At 45.1% G+C, this 21,472-nt stretch overlaps 1 protein-coding gene and 1 non-coding gene across 2 annotated transcripts in view; both read right to left on the bottom strand.

Annotated features, from left to right (window-relative positions):
* Positions 1-21,472, bottom strand: part of LOC126227747 (leucine-rich repeat-containing protein 15-like) — a 1,015,582-nt gene that overhangs the window by 710,548 nt on the left and 283,562 nt on the right. The gene's annotated exons all lie outside the window — the stretch shown is intronic.
* On the bottom strand, positions 16,988-17,062 carry Trnat-ugu (transfer RNA threonine (anticodon UGU)). The gene has a single exon. It is a non-coding gene; the product is annotated as a tRNA-Thr (tRNA).

Genomic DNA, 21,472 nt, shown 5'->3' with positions numbered 1-21,472 from the left:
CTGCTCGGGGCTCTACGTGAAACATTTGCCTCAAATAAGAAATCTGCCTGTTGCCAATTATCCATAGTTCCCAGAATATCGTTCGAAAAAAGGGCAAGTTGAGTTTCGCACAAGCAATATTTTCCACCGGGAGAAAATTATTGAACTATATATAATAACATCGTCATAACTTCTGAACGATTTGTGTTAGGACGTTCAAATTGCACGACTGGTCGCGAGGCATGATCTGAACTAGTATATGAATATGGTTTGGTTCAGTGACGAAGTCCGTTTTCATTAGGATGGGTCCGTCAGGCAGTTCGAAAAAAATCTTGCATCGTTTGCATTTTACTTGCAGAAAATGGCGCATTTGGGGGACTGAGAATCCGCATTTTACGATCAAGAAGTGTTTTCACCCTCAACGGGTGACTGTGGTGTGCAATGTCCAGTCGTGGATTAAACGGGTCTGTATTCGTTGATGACACAGTGACTACCGAACGGTACGTGAAGGTTTTGGAAGATGATTTAATCCCATTATCCAGAGTGACAGTGAGTTCGACAAGATGTGGTTCATGCAAGACGGAGGTCGACACCATCGAAGGAGGGGAGTGTTTCATGCCCTGGAGGAGCACTTTGGGGACCACGTTCTGGCTCTGGGGCACCCAGAGGTCACTGACGTGGGCCTCGATTTGCCACCATATTCTCCAGATCTGGACACATGCAACTCCTTTTTGTGGGGCTATATTACAGACAAGGTGTACAGCAACAACACCAAAATCACTGCTGAGTTGAAAAAAGTCACTCAGGAGGTCATCGACAGCATCGATGTTCCAGCACTTCAGAGGGTCATACAGAATTTCGGTATGCGTCTGTGCCACGACATCGAGGCATATCGAACATGTCATAACCTAAATCCGAATATCTGTAGTGACGTTTACATGAAGAATAAAGTGTGTGCACACTGTAGTTTGTACCTAATTTACGTTTTTTTCATATAGTTCAATAATTGTCACCCTGTAGAACGGTGCTGATTTATGGATAGAAGGTTTTCTGCCTTTATGAAATTCGAACTTAAGGTATGTACAACAATTCTGCAGCAAACCGACGCTACACTATTCATTAAAGGGTTGGATATCGGTCTGTAGCTTTGGACATCTGCTGCATTTCCACATGGTGAAACATTCAGCTGCCAATCTCTCCTTGCAAAAGGGTGTATAGTCAGTAAGCAGCTTATTTTTGCCCTGTAGTCACATCGCGTGTAAAAGTTCATTGGTTGCAATTATTGAGACTTCACCCTGTCGTTCGGCGTCTTTAGCCACTAAATTCATAAGTGGGCCACAGCACTATGTTCGCGGAAACTGTTTTCTATTCTGCATTATAGTTTTTGACGAATGAAAGGTGACATTTTATTATGTCTTTCTGTAGCCACTTACCATTTCCGTACTTGTTAAGGTATTTAGGTCGCAGAGGTTCACATTAAAGGACAATGCTGTTCAAAACTAAAGGACGAGATACGTCACATGGACTGAAGTCAGCGTCAACCCCAACTGCGGCTGGCCCTACAACACGGAGCAGTTGAAGGAATGGGAAAAGACCATGAGTGCGTGCGTGTGTCTATCTCTCTCTCTCTCTCTCTCTCTCTCTCTCTCTGTGTGTGTGTGTGTGTGTGTGTGTGTGTGTGTGTGTGTGTGTGTGTCATTCTGCAAGCAGATCAGATGTGCTGCACTATGGTCGTGTTCTTCATTAGAAAATCACCCAGAGACTACAGTTGGATGACTTTACAAGGAGGGGAATTATGGGGAAACTGACAGAAGGATAGAGTGCGACGAGTGTAGCCCTGGAAGTTAGAACTGCTCACAGCATTATTTCACGTTCATGGGGAGAATTGTGAACCACAGCCACTGCTGCCCGAAGGAGAGGAGGTGGTGAACCACGTCCAACTATAGCGGAAGGTGACCGTTACATTTTCCAACAGACAAGAACCGCGGAACCACCTTTAACAGGACCGCAGGGCACGCAATGCGAAGCTGCACAGTGACACAGGTACTGAAAGGGTTTGGTCTCTTTGCCCGCCGATCAGTACGTTGTGTTCCAGAGGCTCCCGCACATCGGCAGCATCTTTTGCGATGGTGCCAAGAGTATAGGGACTGCACCAACGCCGTGTGGCCTAGTGAGCTCTTCTCGGTTGAGAGTAGATTCAATCTGAGTCTTTATTCTGGACATAACCTCATTGTGGAACTTGGCTCGTTTGGTGGACTAGCTGTTATGGTGTGGGACAGCATAGTGTTCCACAGGCATACTGTCCTCCAACACTTTGAATATATGTTCGCTATTTCTAGTGTGCATTCGGCCCTGGCTTCATTTTTATTGATACCAATCCGCAAACGCATCGAAAAGCAGAGGTGGAGAAACTCTTGGGAGGAGATGGTATTCGTGGGGTACCCGCGCGATCTGAGGCGCCTTGTCACAGCCCTCACGGCTACCTCTGTCGGAGGTTCGAGTCCTAAGTCGGGCATGGATGTGTGTGTCGTCCTTAGCGTTAGATTAAGTAGTGCGTAAGCTTAGGGACCCATGACTTCAGCAGTTTGGTCCCATAAGACCTTACCACAAACTTCCAACTTCCGAGACGTTATTCATGGACTGGCCTTCTCGATCCCCAGACTTAAATCGTAATAAGCACGTGTGTGATGAGTTGGGGAGACGAAATGCAACACTTTCACAGGACCAATAACCGTCGTGCAGTTTAGACCACGCTGGTGGAGGAATGGAACGCTCTACCACAACAAATCATTCCAGCCTCATGGCCAGCATGGGAGCACGTTGCAGGTCATGCAACGCCGTCCGTTGTGATCACACACCACTTTCCGCCTCTCGTTATGTCCAGGGGACTATCATAAATTTCGGTGACTTCAATGTAATTATTATCTTTGAATAAAAGTGCCATTTCGGTTCGTCTCTTTGCTCATTTCTTCCAACCAGTTTCTGTATTAGACTGTATCAGTTCTTTATATGTAGATTCCAAGCTTCATCGAGTATGTTATTTGGCAGTGACACATCATGAGAAAGTTACTTTCGTCCTTAAGTTATGTACACTGGTGTATTGTGGAGTAAAGCTCCTACCTGCTATAAGCTGTCATTGTAGTATTAGATAAGCTAGTAAATATAACCACTTAGGGAATTTGTTGGGAGAGTTGACTGCTGTCTTCAAGCTGCGGTGGCAACTGTCGACCGGCTTCATGTATCCGCTGCAACTAAGTTCGAAGCAACATTTTCCGCCGATAGTGTGCAGAGTCAGTGTGTCTTTCCTTGCCTACTCAGTTAGAGGTTGTGCAGCTAATACGGGAACAAAGAGGCAGAAAGCTGCCTTAGCTCGACCATTTGACGTGTGGTGACAGCAAGCAGGGAAAGAGCATTACTGGAAAAGAAGCAACCTCATGTGTGTGCGGTGTGTACCTTGGACGGAATCGCCCGCCTACTGGAAGTGGATAGGTCGTAAGGAATCGAAACACGGGTTGCAGTTAAATAGTGGCAGATTGCAGTTCACGTTGACGCCAATGACGTCTCACCCTTGGAAACTGATTATTGTCGGCTTATTCCCGGACGGGCGCAGCAGTGAAGGCAAGAAGCTGTACTGGTCGTGCCTCAGATTTGCCCTGAGGGGTCCTCGGGCTCCTCTGGTTCGTACACAAGTGATAGCTCTATGCAAGAGGTATCGAATGTTTTGCGACGAACTCAGCTGTACTATCCTTCACCTGGGATGGAGTAAACTAGCAAACATGGAAATACTTCGCAATTACTAAATAGGTATGGGAATTGCACATAAATCCTAAATTCTTTACCTCCCTCTCTCTACCCATCTTCTCATCCCCCCTCCCCCTCTCTCCACACAGCGTCTCCTACCTCACTTCTCTGTATATAACCTCCATCCCCCCCCCCTCTCTCTCCCCCATCTCCTCCTCCGCCCACTCTCCGTACATTTCCGTCTGAGTCTTCAGTAGAGTATCACGTTAGAATCTGAAGTAAATACGTAACGATCTGTTCGAGATATTTGGTAACAACGTTTCTCCTTTTATATATTACACACATATTTATGTGTGTACTATATTATTCGAGTTTTGTGATAACAACACTTTCCCATTTATGTATTTGATGTATGTATATATTACAGGTTTTACATAATTATGTAGCCAGTCTGCCTATGTCCGTCTGACTGTTACAGCATCGTGTACAAAGTTGAAGTAAATCGGTCAAGAACTTTTTGAGATTTGTGGTAACTAAGTTTCCCCTTTATATATTATAAATGTATGTATATATTATACATATTACAAAGATGTAGTGCCTGTGCCTGAAAGTTCATTTCTGTCTCAAGTAAAAATCTTAGGAAATTAATCAAGAACTTTTCAAGATTTTCAGTTGGGATGTTATATTCATATTTCCTATCTACATATTGTATGTATTATATGTATAACTGTCAATCTGTTGTTTTTCGTTGTGGAAGCATGTGACGGTAGAACCGCCAAAACAAAGTATTTTTTTAAATTTTATTTTCTTACTGATACCAATCATATTGTTGACATCCACAATTACGAACACAGACACACGCACTCCCACACAACCAGATCGGTCGACCCCTTCTCAGGCGATGATTTTTCACACATGCGGCAACTGATTTTTATTTATAAATAAATGTACACTTATCTACGATGGAAGTTAGTGTATATAATTTATTACCACCAGACTGACCGTTCGGCAGCAGATACTTTGTGATACCCGTGGAAACCGATATCGGTCGCTAGTATACTGTATATCGGAGAAACTCATTCTGGTGCCAGATTGTGTGTGAAATGCATTTTTTTAACCTTTACTTTTGTGAGATACCCATTGAAAACTGGTCTTGGCAAGCTGTCTACTAAAACAGTTCGGATATGAAACTCGGGAAGGATGATTAGCAGAGCACTTGTTATTTGACGCCGAAGCGTTTGTAGCTACATATATGAAAACTAAGTGGTAACATTTTCCGTATTTAGTGATAAACTTCAGGTCCCTACACTCCTGGCTCCGTGAGCCAGTCCCTGGTTGGAGGCTTGCAACAGGACCATGTCTAGTTCAAAAATGCGAATTCACTAACAACTTTAGTTAATCTACATATCTATTCAACATTCCTACCGTAGGTAAAGGACGCTACGCCAATAATAATGTGAATAGTGATCCACATTCATTCTGAAGAGAAACATTACTAACCTACAAGTTCAAACATATAAAACAAATTCCTCATAACCGCGTATGCTTGGTGAAAAACGTTAAGTATTAATGGCAACTCTGGTAATTCTACATTGCGAAGAAATATGGTGGTAACATTGTCCAGTATTAAGGTACACGTGAAACATAAGCACACATCAGCTCTTTATCAACAGATGATGCTTATCTCACCATTGACCAATGTTGCCACATTAACTTGTAGCTTAGTAAGGAGTAATTGTACTGCTAGATTTTCTTCAGTCGGGAAGTATCATTGGTACAACTGGTGATGTGCAACTGGAACGTCACAATCGGCGTCATTCCGTTGTTGAGGCCGGCCGCGGTGGTCTCGCGGTTCTAGGCGCGCAGTCCGGAACCACGCGACTGCTACGGTCGCAGGTTCGAATCCTGCCTCGGGCATGGATGTGTGTGATGTCCTTAGGTTAGTTAGGTTTAAGTAGTTCTAATTTCTAGGGGACTCATGACCTAAGATGTTAAGTCCCATAGCGCTCAGAGCCATTTGAACCATTTGAACCGTTGTTGAGAAAGGTACCTTAGCACCTGTTAATGTTGCACGCAAAGATTAATGCTGTATACGAAGATATCCTTGTTGTGGCTGTAAATCCAGTTTAGTGGGTGGTTACCCGACGGTGTCCTGCGTTCGAATCCCAGCCTTGATAGAAATTTTTATTCGTCATTTCACTCTGTATTGATACATCATAGATGTTTGAAACTTTAAAATGTCTGTGGAACCTTATAGTTTTTGATTAAAGAACTTATGCCTGGGTTTCAGTCAGGAACCTCCATTTCGTTCAATGCTGAGGTTCTGTTTCATTAGAGTTGGAGAACCTCTGCAGTGCTGTTCAAGTTTATGGGGGAGGCTGAATGGGAGTTTGGACTGAATATGGAGGGAGGGGTGCTAGGATATTCCGTACAGTTGTGCAAAGACATTGCGCCAACGTAGCGCAATGGTCAGCATGTATTCATAAAGAGCAGGAGACCAGGATTTGAACGCCGACCGCGGTACAAATTTCATCTGTCGCTTTAGTCTGCATATATACATCGCATATGTTTGAGACAGGTCTCCGAAAGAATACTGTATCATGTCATTAAAGAACCTATGTCTGGATTTCACGCAGGATCCCCCGTTTCACTGGGTACTGAGACGCAATTCCAAAACAGTTGGGCAGCCTTTACAAGTCTACAACGATGTTCGAGGTTAAGGGCATTAACTTGTGTGCTGAAGCGTGAAAGACAATGTGATTTATGGGGGGAGGTGTGTTGTGGTAGTCTCTGTCGCTACGCGAAGAAACTATGCCAGGGTTGCGTAAGGGTTAGCACATATGCCTAATGAGCAGGAGACATGGGTTCGAATTCTTGCATTTGTGCAAATTTTCATTCGTCGCTTCATCCTGCGTAAATACATCACAGATGTTTAAGACTTTCTCTGGAACTGTGTAGCTCATTTGACTAAAGAACCTGTGCCTGGGCCGGCCGGGATGGAGAGCGGTTCTAGGTGCTACAGTCTGGAACCGCGCGACCGCTACGATCGCAGGATTGAATCCTGCCTCGGGCAGTGCTGTATGTGATGTCCTTAGGTTAGTTAGGTTTAAGTAGTTATACGTTCTAGGGGACTGATGACTTTAGCAGTTCCATCGTGCTCAGAGCCATTTGAACCAAGCCTGTGCCTGGGTTCCACGCAGGATCCCTCACGTCGGGCGAAGTTGAGGTGCTATTCCAATACAGGTGGAGAATCTCTGCGATGCTGTTCGAGTCTAGGGGGAGTACCAAGTGGGCGCGAATGGGCATTTGAGGAGGGACGTATGCTAGGATAGTCCGTGCAGTTGTGCAAGGTCACTGTGCCAGGGTGGCGTAGTGGATAGCGCATAGCCCTAGTGTGCAGAGTACTTGGATTCGAATCCCGCGTTTCGTACAAATTTTCATTCGTCGCTTCAGTCTGCATAGAGACATCACAGATAACTGAGAATTTAATGCTTTCTGTAACCGTATAGTGTCATTTAATACACAAATGTGACAATTGGAGTTGCTCTGAAGGGGTAGTTCGTAGAGATCCTGCGGAAATGGTCTTGTCACTTTAATGCTCTGCTACTAGTCCAATCCTTTCAAACGTCCAGAGATGATAGATCACGTCATGGGGAATGAATAATGTTAGAGGCGAAATATTTGATGAGGATTACTGGCGACGCAGGAAGTTCGTTTGTATTCGCTGTCCCTGGGACGAAGAGATTTCACTGAACTAGAGGGGTCTCCTAACCAAATGTGCTGCATAGCAACTACGCCAGTAAACCGATAGACTTTCAGCAAGGAAATCTTAAGAATGAGTGTCGCTAAACGAAGAAAGTTACACTGAAGAGCCAAAGAAACTGGTCCATCTGCCTAATATTGTATAGGGCCCCCAGCGAACAGGCAGAAATGCCACACCACGACGTGGCATGGACTCGACGAATGTCTGAAGAAGTGCTGGAGGGAACTGACACCATGAATCCTGCAGGGCTGTCCATAAATCCGTAATAGTTTGAGGCGGTGGACGTCTCCTCTGAACAGCACGTTGCAAGGCATCCCAGATATGATCGATAATGTTCATGTCTGGAGAATCTGCTGGCCAGCGGAAGTGTTTAAACTCAGAAGGGTATTCCTGAAACCACTCTCTAGCAATTCTGGACTTGTGGGGTGTTACATTGTCCTGCTAGAATTGCCGAAGTCCGTCGGAATGCACAATGAACATGAATGAATGCAAGTGATCAGACAGGATGCCTACGTACTTGTCACCTGCCAGAGTAGTATCTAGACGTATCAGGGGTCCCGCATCACTCCAACTGCAAGCGCCCCACACCATTAAATAGCCTCCACCAGCTTGAACAGTCCCCTCCTGACATGCAGGGTCCATGGATTCATGAAGTTAGACAACTTCATGAATCCATGGACCCTGCATCCATACGCCTAGACGTCCACCCGCTCGATACAATTTGAAACGAGACTTGTCCGGCCAGGCAACATGTTTCCAGACTTCGACTGTCCAATGTCAGTGCCTACGGGCCCAGGCGAGGCGTAAGGCTTTGTGTTGTGCAGTCATTAAGGGTACACGAGTAGGCCTTCAGCTCCGAAAGCCCATATCAATGATCTTTTTGTTGAATTTTTCGCACGTTACACTTGTTGATGGCCCAGTATTGAAATCTGCAGCAATTTGCGAAAGGGTTGCACTTCTGCCATGTTGAAATATTCTCTTCAGTCGTCGATGGCCCCGTCCTCGGAGGATCTTTTTCCGGCCGCAGCGATGCCGGAGAATTTATGTTTTACAGGATTCCTGATATTCACCGGCCACTCGTGAAATGTTCGTACGGGAAAATCCCTACTTCATCGCTACCTCGGAAACGCTGTGTCCCATCACTCGCGCGCCAACTATAACGCCACGTTAAAACCCCCCTAAAGGTCGATAACCAGCCATTGCAGCAGCAGTAACAGATATGACAACTGCGCCAGACACTTGTTGTCTTATACGATACATGCGCTGCCGACTGCAGAACCGTATTCTGCTAGTTTATACATCCCTGTATTTGAAAACGCATGCTCATACATTTTTTGGCGATTCAGTGTATTTGAAAAGCGCGACACGTACATCTACACCCACACTCCGCAAGCCACCCGACGGTGTATGGCGGAGGGTACCTCGAGTACCTCTATCGGTTCTCCCTTCTATTCCAGTCTCGTATCGTTCGCGAGAAGAAAGTTGTCGGTATGCCTCTGTGTGGGCTCCAGTCTCTGATTTTATCTTCATGGTCTTTTCTCGAGATATACGTAGGAGGGAGCAATATACTGCTTGACTCCTCGGTGAAGGTGTGTTCTCGAAACTTCAACGAAAGCCCCTACCGAGCTACTGAGCGTCTCTCTTGCAGAGTCTTCCATTGGAGTTTATTCATCATCTCCGTAACGCTTTCGCGATTACTAAATGATCCTGTAACGAAGCGCGCTGTTCTCCGTTGGATCTTCTCTATCTCTTCCATCAACCCTATCTGGTACGGATCCACACCGGTGAGCAGTATTCAAGCAGTGCGCGAACAAGTGCACTGTAACCTACTTCCTATGTTTTCGGACTGCATTTCCTTAGGATTCTTCCAATCAATCTCAGTCTGGCATCTGCTTTACCGACGATTAATTTTATAGGGTCATTCCATTTTAAATCGCTCCTAATGCATACTCCCAGATAATTTATGGAATTAACTGCTTCCAGTTGCTGACCTGCTATATTGTAGCTAACTGATAAAGGATCTATCTTTCTACGTATTCGCAGCACATTACACTTGTCTACATTAAGATTCAATTGCCATTCCCTGCACCATGCGTCTATTCGTTGCAGATTCTCCTGCATTTCAGTACAATTTTGCATTGTTACAGCCTCTCGATATAGTACAGCATCATCCGCAAAAAGCCTCAGTAGACTTCCGATGTTATCCCAAGGTCATTTATATATATTGTTAATAACAACGGTCCTACGGCACTGCCCTGCGGCACACCTGAAATCACTCTTACTTCGGAAGACTTCTCTCCATTGAGAATGACATGCTGTGTTCTGTTATCTAGGAACTCTTCAATCCAATCACACAATTGGAGTGATAGTCCATATGCTCTTACTTTGTTCATTAAACGACTGTGGGGAACTGTATCAAACGCCTTGTGGAAGTCAAGAAACACGGCATCTACCTGGGAACCTGTGTAGGCAGGAACTCGAATCGGCTCGGCGTACCCCGTTTCACTTGATTATAGGCAGCACCCACCGCATACGCATGTCGCAGAGCGCCTACACGCTGTCGCCTCTCATGGCAACAACCACTACAATGGGTCACCTAGCGTCACTGGAAAGCGTCAGCTAACATTTTTCCTTAAACAAAAATGGTTCCCCATGGCGTGATCTATCAGCCCTGGACGTTTGATGCAAACACCATGACACACCGCTATGTTCTGGGTAACTTAGCTTTCATTTTTTCACGTTTTACATCTGCACCAACAACATAATTATATACTGTTTGAATATCGGCTATATACCACAAAAATTTCACGCTTAATTTGCAGCTCAGTCCAATTTCCTTACGCAACTAACTTACGAAAGAATATTTAACCGTACAATGTGTCATTACCCACGACTCACTCACATCTCAACCGACTGCAAACTCACTACTTCTAATTGCATTTTACGGCCCACTACAACTAACGACTCACATACACTTTGCGAACAACAACAATGAAGTATGAATGAATGGCCTGGCGGTGATGTTGTTGTTGATGTGGTCTTCAGTCCTGAGACTGGTTTGATGCAGCTCTCCATGCTACTCTATCCTGTGCAAGCTTCTTCATCTCCCAGTACTTACTGCAACCTACGTCCTTCTGAATCTGCTTAGTGTATTCATCTCTTGGTCTCCCTCTACGATTTTTACCCTCCACGCTGCCCTCCAATGCTAAATTTGTGATTCCTTGATGCCTCAAAACATGTCCTACCAACCGATCCCTTCTTCTAGTCAAGTTGTGCCACAAACTTCTCTTCTCCCCAATCCTATTCAATACCTCCTCATTAGTTACGTGATCTACCCACCTTATCTTCAGCATTCTTCTGTAGCACCACATTTCGAAAGCTTCTATTCTCTTCTTGTCCAAACTAGTTATCGTCCATGTTTCACTTCCATACATGGCTACACTCAATACAAATACTTCCAGAAACGACTTCCTGACACTTAAATCTATACTCAATGTTAAGAAATTTCTCTTCTTCAGAAACGATTTCCTTGCCATTGCCAGTCTACATTTTATATCCTCTCTACTTCGACCATCATCAGTTATTTTACTCCCTAAATAGCAAAACTCCTTTACTACTTTAAGTGTCTCATTTCCTAATTTAATTCCCTCAGCATCACCCGATTTAATTTGACTACATTCCATTATCCTCGTTTTGCTTTTGTTGATGTTCATCTTATACCCTCCTTTCAAGACACTGTCCATTCCGTTCAACTGCTCTTCCAAGTCCTTTGCTGTCTCTGATAGGATTACAATGTCATCGGCGAACCTAAAAGTTTTTACTTCTTCTCCATGAATTTTAATACCTACTCCAAATTTTTCTTTTGTTTCCTTTACTGCTTGCTCAATATACAGATTGAATAACATTGAGGAGAAGCTACAACCCTGTCTCACTCCTTTCCCAACCACTGCTTCCCTTTCATGCCCCTCGACTCTTATAACTGCCATCTGGTTTCTGTACAAATTGTAAATAGCCTTTCGCTCCCTGTATTTTACCCCTGCCACCTTTAGAATTTGAAAGAGAGTATTCCAGTTAACATTGTCAAAAGCTTTCTCTAAGTCTACAAATGGTAGAAACGTAGGTTTGCCTTTCCTTATTCTTTCTTCTAAGATAAGTCTTCAGGTCAGTATTGCCTCACGTGTTCCAATATTTCTACAGAATCCAAACTGATCTTCCCCAGGGTTGGCTCTCCATTCGTCTGTAAAGAATTCGCGTTAGTATTTTGCAGCTGTGACTTATTAAACTGATAGTTCGGTAATTTTCACATCTGTCAACACCTGTTTTCTTTGGGATTGGAATTATTATATTCTTCTTGAAGTCTGAGGGTATTTCGCCTGTTTCATACATCTTGCTCACCAGATGGTAGAGTTTTGTCATGACTGGCTCTCCCAAGGCCATCAGTAGTTCTAATGGAATGTTGTCTACTCCCGGGGCCTTGTTTCGACTCAGGTCTTTCAGAGCTCTGTCAAACTCTTCACGCAGTATCTTATCTCCCATTTCGTCTTCATCTACATCCTCTTCCATTTCCATAATATTGTCCTCAAGTACATCGCCCTTGTATAAAACCTCTATATACTACTTCCACCTTTCTGCCTTCCCTTCTTTGCTTAGAACTGGATTGCCATCTGAGCTCTTGATATTCATTCTCTCCAAAGGTCTCTTTAATTTTCCTGTAGGCAGTATCTATCTTACCCCTAGTGAGACAAGCCTCTACATCCTTACATTTGTCCTCTAGCCATCCCTGCTTAGCCATTTTGCACTTCCTGTCGATCTCATTTTTGAGACGTTTGTATTCCTTTTTGCCTGCTTCATTTACTGCATTTTTATATTTTCTCCTTTCATCAATTAAATTCAATATTTCTCCTGTTACCCAAGGATTTCTATTAGCCATCGTCTTTTTACCTACTTGATCGTCTGCTGCCTTCACTACTTCACCCCTTAGAGCTATCCATTCATCTTCTACTGTATTTCTTTCCCCCATTCCTGTCAATTGTTCCCTTATGCTCTCCCTGTAACTCTGTACAACCTCTGGTTCTTTCAGTTTATCCAGGTCCCGTCTCCTTAAATTCCCACCTTTTTGCAGTTTCTTCAGTTTCAATCTGCAGTTCATAACCAATAGATTGTGGTCAGAATCCACATCTGCCCCTGGAAATGTCTTACAATTTAAAATCTGGTTCCTAAATCTCTGTCTTACCATTATACACTCCTGGAAATTGAAATAAGAACACCGTGAATTCATTGTCCCAGGAAGGGGAAACTTTATTGACACATTCCTGGGGTCAGATACATCACATGATCACACTGACAGAACCACAGGCACATAGACACAGGCAACAGAGCATGCACAATGTCGGCACTAGTACAGTGTATATCCACCTTTCGCAGCAATGCAGGCTGCTATTCTCCCATGGAGACGATCGTAGAGATGCTGGATGTAGTCCTGTGGAACGGCTTGCCATGCCATTTCCACCTGGCGCCTCAGTTGGACCAGCGTTCGTGCTGGACGTGCAAACCGCGTGAGACGACGCTTCATCCAGTCCCAAACATGCTCAATGGGGGACAGATCCGGAGATCTTGCTGGCCAGGGTAGTTGACTTACACCTTCTAGAGCACGTTGGGTGGCACGGGATACATGCGGACGTGCATTGTCCTGTTGGAACAGCAAGTTCCCTTGCCGGTCTAGGAATGGTAGAACGATGGGTTCGATGACGGTTTGGATGTACCGTGCACTATTCAGTGTCCCCTCGACGATCACCAGTGGTGTACGGCCAGTGTAGGAGATCGCTCCCCACACCATGATGCCGGGTGTTGGCCCTGTGTGCCTCGGTCGTATGCAGTCCTGATTGTGGCGCTCACCTGCACGGCGCCAAACACGCATACGACCATCATTGGCACCAAGGCAGAAGCGACTCTCATCGCTGAAGACGACACGTCTCCATTCGTCCCTCCATTCACGCCTGTCGCGACACCACTGGAGGCGGGCTGCACGATGTTGGGGCGTGAGCGGAAGACGGCCTAACGGTGTGCGGGACCGTAGCCCAGCTTCATGGAGACGGTTGCGAATGGTCCTCGCCGATACCCCAGGAGCAACAGTGTCCCTAATTTGCTGGGAAGTGGCGGTGCGGTCCCCTACGGCACTGCGTACGATCCTACGGTCTTGGCGTGCATCCGTGCGTCGCTGCGGTCCGGTCCCAGGTCGACGGGCACGTGCACCTTCCGCCGACCACTGGCGACAACATCGATGTACTGTGGAGACCTCACGCCCCACGTGTTGAGCAATTCGGCGGTACGTCCACCCGGCCTCCCGCATGCCCACTATACGCCCTCGCTCAAAGTCCGTCAACTGCACATACGGTTCACGTCCACGCTGTCGCGGCATGCTACCAGTGTTAAAGACTGCGATGGAGCTCCGTATGCCACGGCAAACTGGCTGACACTGACGGCGGCGGTGCACAAATGCTGCGCAGCTAGCGCCATTCGACGGCCAACACCGCGGTTCCTGGTGTGTCCGCTGTGCCGTGCGTGTGATCATTGCTTGTACAGCCCTCTCGCAGTGGCCGGAGCAAGTATGGTGGGTCTGACACACCGGTTTCAGTGTGTTCTTTTTTCCATTTCCAGGAGTGTATAATCTATCTGATACCTTTTAGTATCTCCAGGATTCTTCCAGGTATACAACCTTCTTTTATGATTCTTGAACCAAGTGTTAGCTATGATTAAGTTATGCTCTGTGAAAAATTCTACAAGGCGGCTTCCTCTTTCATTTCTTCCCCCCCCCCCCCCCCCCCAATCCATATTCACCTACTATGTTTCCTTCTCTCCCTTTTCCTACTGACGAATTCCAGTCACCCATGACTATTAAATTTTCGTCTCCCTTCACTACCTGAATTATTTCTTTTATCTCGTCATACATTTCATCAATTTCTTCATCATCTGCAGAGCTAGTTGGCATATAAACTTGTACTACTGTAGTAGGCATGGGTTTGTGTCTATCTTGGCCACAATAATGCGTTCACTATGCTGTTTGTAGTAGCTAACCCGCACTCCTAGTTTTTTATTCATTATTAAACCTACTCCTGCATTACCCCTATTTGATTTTGTATTTATAACCCTGTAATCACCAGACCAACTTGTTCCTCCTGCCACCGAACTTCACTAATTCCCACTATACCTAACTTTAACCTATCCATTTCCCTTTTTAAATTTTCTAACCTACCTGCCCGATTAAGGGATCTGACATTCCACGCTCCGATCCGAAGAACGCCAGTTTTCTTTCTCCTGATAACGACGTCCTCTTTAGTAGTCCCCGCCCGGAGATCCGAATGGGGGACTATTTTACCTCCGGAATATTTTACCCAAGAGGGCGCCATCATCATTTAATCATACAGTAGAGGTGCATGTCCTCGGGAAAAAATACGGCTGTAGTTTCCCCTTGCTTTCAGCCGTTCGCAGTACAGCACAGCAAGGCCGCTTTGGTTAATGTTACAAGGCCAGATCAATCATCCAGACTGTTGCCCCTGCAACTACTGAAAAGGCTGCTGCCCCTCTTCAGGAACCACATGTTTGTCTGGCCTCTCAACAGATACCCCTCCGTTGTGGTTGCACCTACGGTACGGCCATCTGTATCGCTGAGGCACGCAAGCCTCCCCACCAACGGCAAGGTCCATGGTTCATGGGGGGCTGGCGGTGATACGAATTAATAAAATCTTCTTGGGCTTACAGCCGCTTCAGATGCCCAAATTCCACGATCTTTCGATTGATCTCTCCTCGGCCAATGTCAGGTGCTAAATAACTGCCGTGTTACAATGGCCTCGCTGCTATATAGACGCGCTGCTGGTTGTGACCACTGGTAATTGCTTCCTCATCAGGTACGATAATCTTTTTGGATTCCAGACTGTTCTGTGTTGCCAACCGCAGTTGTTATTGATGCTGTTTACAGATATCTATATTTTATACCTTTTTATAGCGTTTTACATAATATGTTCGTCCTCATAATAACAGAACTGTCATCGCCGAAGTAGCGAGCCCCAGTAACGTTACATTCAGCAGATCCGCTATATAAGGGCAAGACCGCGGGAAACGGCAGTCGTCCACCATCTGACAATGGCCGAGGAGCACTCGGCCGAAAGCTCATGGGATTTTAACCACCTGACGCGGTTGGAAGTGCAAAAAGATTTTATTAAAAATGTTAAAACTCCAAGTTTTGCCACAGGCAAAGATCACATTTTAGCACAAGCGTGACATGATCGCTGGTTAAAACAGTGATGCAGGAAGTGCAGAATAAATTGTTTTTCTTCCTCTATGAACGCAAAACGTTTGGTCTTTAGACTACCGGTACCGGTCAGCAATGACCGTCTTCAGATCTGCAGCAAAATATGGGACGTGGAGTACAAGTAGTGGACAGATTACAACTTAAAGTAATAATATGTGTCATAGAGAAAAACTATTACTTTCATGAACGTGCAAACATGCACATAAGTATGACGAGACTTACCTATTTTATAACACGTTCTAAAATAATATAGTCGTGGTGGCATCGTAGAAAATAAACACAAAGGCAGCTTAACATCATCGCTCTTTTTTAAAACAAGGTGGAGATTAGGCCACTGTGACCTCGGAGTCCAAATGTGAATAGCGCTACTGTTCATAACAAGCTGCAGCACAATAGCCACAATATATGTTTGTTGTATAACCTCGTTATAAGTCGCTACTGTAAGTCTACATATATTTGTCAATCTTAAAATTATACAGAATTCAATAAACGAGGACTACAGTAGGTAAGGTCTATAGTGGGCTTGCCAGCTTTGTTTTACTACATTCATAAAATGTGTTTATTAGAACATGAATCAAGTTAAATTTAAACGTGTTAAAAGGGAAACAGAAAAGTGAAATTATAAGATTATGAGATGGTCTTTCTCTCATTAGATTAAGATAGTAGCACACAAGAACTAGCTATGGAATTAATAGAGTAATATAAAGTTGATACAATAACAAGGGAAGAAACGAAAAGAATGAAAATAAAAGACGAAAACAACTAATCAGCGATATCTGCTGTCGTACCCGCGAGAATGCAGCGTAGGCGAGAAGTCGGAAGAACTTGCAAGGCTACACTCGACTTCTGGTATGTTTTGGAAAGCGACAGGCGACTACGAGTTACCGCCCGCTGAGCCAACACTTTAACTAGTAAACCTCCCCTATGGATCTGCTAAAGTTATTTTGCCCTTTGCCTGTGTTTGTTGTTGATAGTGTACATTAGAGGTCATCACATTCATAATAATCTAAATGAACTTGAATTCTGAAATAATAGTAATGAAACTGTGGCCCTGTCATTATTTTAGTCAACTGTTGATGGGTGATTAATATATCAACACGGAATCGACCTCTTGTAATAGTGAAATGATAATTACATGAACACCCTAGCTGCAAACAGGCGTATATGTACTTCATTGGGGACATGTTGAAAATGTGTGCCCCGACCGGGACTCGAACCCGGGATCTCCTGCTTACATGGCAGACGCTCTATCCATCTGAGCCACCGCGGGCACAGAGCATAGTGCGTCTGCAGGGACTTATCCCTTGCACGCCCCCCGTGAGATTCATATTCCCAACATGTCCACACCACTACATTCGTAGTGCGCCTAATAGATGTTTGCCCATCATTTCTAGAAAAGCTGCATGGTCATCCACGGTAACTGTTCTATCGGGAACAGATACTACCGTCATATATAGTTAAAATATGGCTTCCCGGCCATTGACCTTCTTGTGCGAACTCACACGCTATGCCTGAACTCGTACGGGACTTGGTAGATTAATCTGCCCCGAGTAATGAGTATGATGGGCAAACATCTATTAGACGCACTACGAATGTAGTGGTGTGGACATGTTGGAAATGTGAATCTCACGGGGGCGTGCAAGGGATAAGTCCCTGCAGACGCACTATCCTCTGTGCCCGCGGTGGCTCAGATGGATAGAGCGTCTGCCATGTAAGCGGGAGATCCCGGGTTCGAGTCCCGGTCGGGGCACACATTTTCAACATGTCCCCAATGAAGTACATATACGCCTGTTTGCAGCTAGGGTGTCCAGTTAATTATCATTTCATTTCTAGCAAAGCTGCATGGTCATCCACGGTAAGTGTTCTTTCGGGAACAGATACTTCCGTCATATATAGTCTTGTAAAAGTAATGGTACAAGTTTATTGATTATAAAATAGAACAAAAAGATACCTATTAAGCGTAATGGCAAAATAAAACATGAACTGATGACATCACAAATATGCAAGAAACAGTTAACACTCCCCTGGTTTGGCTGGTTGGCAAAGACCAAGGTTTGTTTGATTGAACTATTTACCCTGTATCAAAATATTTACAACACAATTTGCAATTATGTAACACTGAACAAAATTTGATGGATTTTTTTCTACACAGAAGTTATACTACGTTGGCGAAGCAGAGAGCAAATTTAGAGTTTGTTATCCTGTTTCCCCTAACAAGCCGGGGCAGCAAATCAATGCCCTTTTTTCGATGTGTGGCACTGTCTCAGGTGACGGTCGTGGCTCACATGTCTGCACAGCATCGATGTGCGGCGCCTGTAATCTCTTATCAAAGGCATAAAATATGCAAAATTGCGGCTGGTGATCTTTTAGACAGATCTCAATTACTCTTTAAAGGAGCCAAGAAATCTCGACATATTTCAGTGTGTGACACTCTCGTTCGCCAGTAGTACCATGGACCAATTTGTCTCCCTTATATAACAGGATGCATAAGGAGCTCAAGTCTCAAGGTGGCATGCCTCTCACAAATAAGATTACACTCAGCACAGCAAGGTGTCCGAGATGAGTCACGTATAAACTACTAGTACAGCTAGGTCCTTACCTCAGGCTTCCCATTCAAGACCACTGTTAGTGCGAAGTATCGCTCAGGACAAGTGCCCAAGTGCAAGCCACTTGTAACAAAAGTCTTAGACCAGAATCCTCTCAGACCAGGATCCCAACAGAAGACCCCTCCAGACTGGAGTCTGAAGCAAAAGATGCAATTTCCCCTCTCCTCAAGTTCCATCAGATCTCAGTAAACTACACAAAAGCACTACCGCTACCACCCCCACAAGGGTTTTCTGCCAATCCCACCACGAGCTCCACGTCTCAGGTCTAACTTATCTACTGTACCCATCAGCCAATCCTGATCAAAGTTAACAATATTCTTCTGTTTTCAGGAGAAGCAGCCAATGCCTGACTCGCAAATTCCCGTACAGAGAGAAGGATATTGTGCTCCGGGATTGTTTTCCCGTGGTCACTTTAGGCAGAATCTTATTTTGAATTTACATATAGCTCTAAAGTGAACAACACATTTATCAGGAAGATCTTTATCTGGACGACCCGAACGTTACCGCATGTCTGACCAGAGACCCTGGCTCAGCTAAGAGAAGTGATTTTGTGTCCCAACATATACCATTTCAGAGTCACCATAAATGTTGCATTTTGAAGGCCTGACGCTTCCCAAACTGACTCTGCAGGCAGAGGGACGACACTATCTGATGGCTCTCAATGGCATCCGGTCCACAGAGTACGTGGAAATTAGCGAATTTTTACGGCCGCCATCCAGGTTCACAAAGGGCGTTTATCGGCCGTGTCATAATGCATTGGCTGGATGACCTAGATTTCATTCATGCCCCCCTGATCCTGATGCGGCAAGAGGCACCTAACAGAACAGAGGTGGCCATTTTTTCACCTATTTTAGCGACCACATTGTCTGCAGACTGTTGGAAGAAATTCTTGGGCCATGCGTTCTGTCTCTAGTCAGTGCTTCGGGGTATTTCTTCTCCTAATAGTTGCAAATGGCTTTCAAGCCCCAAATGTCCATTGTAAGGCTTACTGTTAAATGACCAATCTGCTTGCTTTTTCTCAACTCCAGAAAAATACTTTTCAATGGAGTGCCACCATAAAGATCCCACATGCCTTGACAACCTTCATGCTGCCATCAGTGCCTTCTAAAGCTCATCACTTTCTGGCGTCTCACAAAAACGATGTCTTCCGTAGAAAGTCAACCTTAAATTGTACTCTTGAATAGTAGTGAGAGGGTGACTCATCCTCTCTCAATCTGAACAACCGAAGGGCCTCTCATAATCTGCAACACAACATTCCAAGGGAAGAATAATAAAATATCTGGTTAACAAAATGTTCTATACAAAGAGAGAAGTGACAATGAAACGTGAAGGTAAGACGACAGTATGACTCCGCTGGCAGAGGGACGTACACTATGAGATCAAAAGTATCCGGACACCCCCAAAAACATACGTTTTTCATATTAGGAGCATTGTGATGTCACCTCTGCTAGGCACTCCACATCAACGACCTCAATAGTCATTAGACATCATGAGAGACCAGAATGGGGCGCTCCGCGGAATTCACGTACTTCGAACGTGCTTAGGTGATTGGATGTCATGGACTGTGCGGCTGGTCCCGGCGGAGGTTCGAGTCCTCCCTCGGGCATGGGTGCGTGTGTTTGTTCTTAGTATAATTTAGGTTAAGTAGTGTGTAAGATTAGGGACTGATGACCTTAGCAGTTAAGTCACATAAGATTTGACACACACTTGAACATTTTTGAACTTGTTATAAAACAGTTAAGTTTCGTCATATTAGAAAGGCACATTTCCACATCCATTAAAGTAGTAGTTTTCGTTGCAGCAATTTTGTTTTAAATTGTAATCTGTCTTTTACTTGTATTCATGTCCCATATTTGGCTGCACACCTAAAAACGGTCACTGCTGATCAAAACTAGTAATCTGAGGACCAAATGCTTTTTGATCAACGACATAATAAAAAGAAACAACATTTAGCACTGCGCAGGGCTATGCTATGTGGTTACCAGGACCTCTAGATACATGCAGCCAGAGGAATGAAATATGAGAGTAATGAAAATGACAGCATTGTCACAAGTTAGCTACTCAGCCCCAGTAACCTTGCGAGACAAGTCGGGGATCCGCGCGCTGCCTCACACTGGCTCACGCTGAGTTGCCACGCGCCCAGAGCGGCTCTGTCGTCCGGGGCGTGACACGTGTGAGCCAGCTGCGTCAAGCGGCGCGGCCTGCAGGTCCCACTGCCACAGCCAGTGGAGGAACAAAGGCGAGCGGGCGGCACTGCAGAGGCGGCCGCAGGCGCCGTGCCACTGCAGCTGCTGGAGAAGCCGGGGACGAGGACGCCCCACCCCCACTGCAAAGTGGAGGAGAGGGCAGTGCGCCGCGGAACTTCCGCCTGCTGTAAGGCCGTCCTCTCACGGGACGTGAAAAGGCGCGTGGGCGAGGACATGGTGACGTGGAATTCTATGTACCTCTACTCTGTGGGTTTTCTTTCTCATTGAGTCTTGGTATGAATATAAGCTCTTTGGAGGCATCAGCAAATTAAGGATATCTTGAAAACACCCCGTTTCAGGGACTATTTTTTTACAATAAAACGATAGGAAACTACAGATGAGTAAATGGTTCAAATGGGTCTAAGCAGTATTTGACTTAACATCTGAGGTCATCAGTCCCCTAGACTTAGAACTACTTAAACCTAACTACAGAAATTCTTCCAATTCACATGTGGCATACAGCAAACCAGTGCTTAACAGTATTGGTTACAAACAGTCTTGGTTGCAATTTTATTTTTTTATTTTTCAACGACGCCTTTCGCCTTATTTACGCACCTTCAGTTTGTCTTTTCTAGATGGACGCGAGAGGAACCATCTGCATAACACGTTCCAGTTCACAGGAGCGTGTGACAGAGTAAGATGGGGGCTCAGGTAGTAAGCATAATGCAAACATAACTAACCTAAGGGCATCACACACATCCATGCCCGAGGCAGGATTCGAACCTGCAACCGTAGCAGCAGCGCGGTTCCGGACTGAAGCGCTCTGCCACAACGGGCGGCTCATATGGGTAAGCAAAGGCTTTCTATAGTTGATGGCTCTGAGCACCAT

Source organism: Schistocerca nitens, unplaced genomic scaffold, assembly GCF_023898315.1.
Source record: "Schistocerca nitens isolate TAMUIC-IGC-003100 unplaced genomic scaffold, iqSchNite1.1 HiC_scaffold_338, whole genome shotgun sequence".
Lineage (NCBI taxonomy): Eukaryota > Metazoa > Arthropoda > Insecta > Orthoptera > Acrididae > Schistocerca > Schistocerca nitens.
This window is presented reverse-complemented; position numbering and strand designations above follow the sequence as displayed.